This window comes from Cebus imitator, unplaced genomic scaffold (genome assembly GCF_001604975.1).
Source record: "Cebus imitator isolate Cc_AM_T3 unplaced genomic scaffold, Cebus_imitator-1.0 Scaffold573, whole genome shotgun sequence".
Lineage (NCBI taxonomy): Eukaryota > Metazoa > Chordata > Mammalia > Primates > Cebidae > Cebus > Cebus imitator.
In genome coordinates, this window is record NW_016107888.1 from 822783 (window position 1) to 826920 (window position 4138).

General features: G+C 48.1%; 1 pseudogene; it reads right to left on the reverse strand.

Moving 5' to 3' along the window:
* Positions 1-469: 469 nt before the first annotated feature.
* LOC108294283 overlaps positions 470-4138 on the reverse strand; it is a 9743-nt pseudogene continuing 6074 nt past the window's right edge.

Consider the following 4138-nt stretch of genomic DNA (forward strand, 5'->3'; position numbering starts at 1 on the left):
ACCAGGGGAGCACCCCGCCTTATCCGATCTCCGTGCTCTGCGAGGGCCTTCCGGGTTTTGGGACGAGCTTCTCAATGTTCCCCTCTTCTCTGGGTTTGGGATCCGAGGAGTCCGAGCAAAAAGTTCTCCCCCTGGGTCGTAGTGAGGGGTGTCAGGGTGGGAGTTTCGGGATTTTTCAAGAAGCAGCGGCTATCCTTCCTACCCCGGCATCGGCCACTGGGCCGGGGTGGGGGAAAGAGCAAAATCCCAGTGGGTTTGTGCGAGGAATCTTCTGGGGTTGGGGCGTGGGGTAGTCGGAATCGGGAGAGACAGCGCTTCGCGAATCTCCCCCTCGGTCTCTACCTCCTGTCCTCTGCCAGCTCCCCCTTTAATTTTTTTCCTCTCCTTTAATCTAATTTCTTCCAACTCCACCTTTGTTGTTACCGGCGTCACGCCCGGACCAGCCAATCCCTGCCACGCAATCAGTTTGTCAAAAAGGTTCGGCCAGCCCTGGGAAAGCAGGCCGCAGGCGCTGCCCCCCGGCGGCGGCGGGCAGCCGCCAGGGGAGCTCGGCACCCCGACCTCGCTGCCCCGGCGGCAGCGGGGCAGCCTCCACCGAGACCTCCCCCAGTTCACTATCCTGCAGGCCGGTGATGAAAGGCTTGGACGGGGTCCACCGCCCACCCTTGCACTGCCATGGCCGTGGTTGTCTGTCTTTGCCTCCCCTTCTCAGAGGAAAGGTTATCAGGACAGGACGCAGGGAGCCAAAGACCGTCTGAAGGAAGCCTGCTTCCAACAGGCCCAGCCTCCAGCCTGGGTCACAGCTCCTGGGGCAGCGCCATTGCTCCTGGCTCTCAGGCTACCAGTCTCCCACACCGACACTCTACTGCCCGCATCTCAGCCAGCTAGGTCACCCAGCCCCTTTCTACTCTCCCCTGGCACGCAGCCTTCTCCTTCACTCGGCCTGCCTCTCTGCTGCTGTAATTCCTCTTGTCTCCTGGGAGAAATGATATTCCTTTCCCAGGACTTCCACATCCCCCTTCTGTCACGTTTCACAAACAGGAAGGAAACACTGTCAAGATCTGGTGTGTCCTGTTCTTTTCTTTTCTTTCTTTCTTTCTTTTTTTTTTTTTTTGAGGGCATTGGCATGTAGAAGAAGCGGATATACCACTAGATGCTAATGAAATTTCAGCTTCTAGGCCCCTCACTTGCAGGGCCTGGTGAAGACCCTGAACTGAATTTTGTTTTCATCATTTGGCATTTTTTTTTGTCAAAGAGCCACCGACCACCTCCACCTCACCAAGGAATTGCACGTTTCTGCCCTTACAAACCCAGATCGGCCCTTGGAACACACACAGGGCAATTTGTGCAGATTCACACTGGGCTAAAAGTGAGGCTTGGTGGGCCAGGCTCACACCTGTAATCCCAGCACTTTAGGAGACCGAGGCGAGAGGATCACTTGAGCCCAGGAGTTTGAGATCAGCTTAGACAACATTGCAAGACCCTGCCTCTACAGACACACACACACACCCTATTATAATATGTAGAAAAAAGGAAAAGTGAGGCGTAACAGTGATTTTATTGTTTTGAGTAGGAAAGAGCAAAAGGTTTAGAATCAAAAGTCCCAGCTTTACCTCTTCTTAATAGTGTGTGAATCTGAGTGTTATTATTATTATTATTATTTTGAGATGGATTTCATCATATTGGGCAGGCTGGTCTCAAACTCCTGACCTCAGGTGATCCACCCGCCTTGGCTTCCCAAAGTGCTGGGATTACAGGCATGAGCCACCATGCCCGGCCTCTGAGTGTCTTATTAACCTTGCCTGATCTCAGTTTCCATATCTGTAAAGTTAGAATAGCAATCCTATTTATTTTGCTTCTCTCACCAAGGATGAAGGTCAAATGAGATGATGTACGTAAAACTTGAAATCCTCTGCAGATGGCATTACAGTGAGAGAACCTGGGACCCCCCAAGAACGTTCCAAATCTTCCACATGCAGATCTGGAGTCCAGGTGTCCTGGCTCCTAGCCCTGAGCTTTTTGTCTGGGCCAAGGGGCTTTTCGGTAAAGTGCTTTGGAATAAAACAGGATGAACATGAATCATAAGAATGAGTATTATTGATTCCTTGGGAAGCAAAAATTATGGCTGGCACCCTTCCCACTTGGACACCAATTGGCTTGTTTTACATCAATTTTGTCTGTGGTGAGGTCAGGAGTCCAAGACTTGGGCGAAGGGCCAGAGTGTGAGGGAATCTGCCCTTGGCCCTTTTTCTTTGCCCCCTTTCCCAGTTCATCTCCCTCCCCGCCCTCCAGGCTTCTGGCATGTGCCTTGAAGCAGAGCACTGGCATTCAATAACCCCAGCCCAGGCTGGTGACAAAGCAGGATCCTAGCTACACAATTTCCACTTGGCCTCAGCATTTCTCCAGGTTGCCAGCATCCAAGCACCAGCTTATATAAAACCCCCAGAGTGCCTGGAATGCATTAACCAAAGTGTGGTACTTAAATTCTTGGTCTACAGGGAGTAATTTTAAATGGTATACCAATATTTTCAGATTTATATATTTTAATGTATATTGGAAATGTTCTGCTTTAAAATTTTTATTTAAGATGATATAAAGTCACACATTTTGGGGGCAAGAATGTTACTGTCCCTTGTTATTTTTTTGTTGCTGCATAAGTTAAAGTACGCACTTTAAGTATACAACTTTTTTTTTTTTTTGAGACATAGTTTCACTCTTGTTGTCCAGGTTGGAGTGCAATGGCGTGATCTCGGCTCACTGCAACCTCCACTTCCCCAGTTCAAACAATTTATCTTGGCTGGGCGCGGTGGCTCAAGCCTGTAATCCCAGCACTTTGGGAGGCCGAGGCGGGTGGATCACGAGGTCAAGAGATCGAGACCATCCTGGTCAACATGGTGAAACCCCGTCTCTACTAAAAAAAAAAATACAAAAAATTAGCTGGGCATGGTGGCGCGTGCCTGTAATCCCAGCTACTCCGGAGGCTGAGGCAGGAGAATTGCCTGAACCCGGGAGACGGAGGTTGCGGTGAGCCGAGATCGTGCCATTGCACTCCAGCCTGGGTAACAAGAGCGAAACTCCGTCTAAAAAAAAAAAAAAAAAATTTATCTTGCCTCAGCCTTCTGAGTAGCTGGGATTACAGGCATGTGCCACTATGCCCAGCTAATTTTTTTTTTGTATTTTTATCTTATTTATTTATTTTTAGTTTTTTTTGTTTTTTTTTGGAGACAGAGTCTTGCTCTGTTGCCTAGGCTGGAGTGCAGTGGCTCGATCACGGCTCATTGCAACTTCCACCTTCTGAGTTCAAGCAGTTCACCTGCCTCAGCCTTCCGAGTAGCTGAGACTACAGGCACCCACCACTACTCTTGGCTAATTTTTTATATTTTAGTAGAGACGGAGTTTCACTATGTTTCCCAGGCTGGTCTTGAACTCCTGAGCTCAGGCAATCCACCTGCCTCGGCTTCCCAAAGTGCTAGATTACAGGTGTGAACCACCGTGCCTGGCCTTTTATTTTTATTCATTTTTTGAGGTGGAGTCTTGCTCTGTTGCCCAGGCTGGAGTGCAGTGGCGTGATCTTGGCTCACTGCAACCTCTGCCTCCCGGCTTCAGGAGATTCTGCTTCAGCCTCCTGAGTAGCTGGGATTATAGGTGCCCATCACAATGCCCAGCTAATTTGTATTTTTAGTAGAGAGGGGATTTCACTATGTTGGCCAGGATGGTCTTGAACTCCTGACCTCAGGTGATCCCCCTGCATTAGCCTCCGAAAGTGCTGGGATTACAGGCATGAGCCACCACACCCAGCCTAAGTATACAGCTTGATGAATTTTTAGGGATATTACATATGTGTATACCATGTAACCAGCACCCAGATTAAAATACCAAATATTTCTAGCAAGTTTACTCAGTCAATATTCCCCTCCAAATATCATCAGTATTCTGAGCTCTATCACCAGTTAAGTTTTGTCTGTTTTTGCAATATACCCAATATATAAATATACCACAATTTATCCATTCTACATCTATTTATGTATTTATTTATTTATCTTAAAGATGAGGTTTTGCTTTGTTGCCCAGGCTGGTCTTGAACTCTTGAACTCCTGGGATTTGTTTTGTTTTGTTCTGGTTTTTTTTTTTTTTTTTT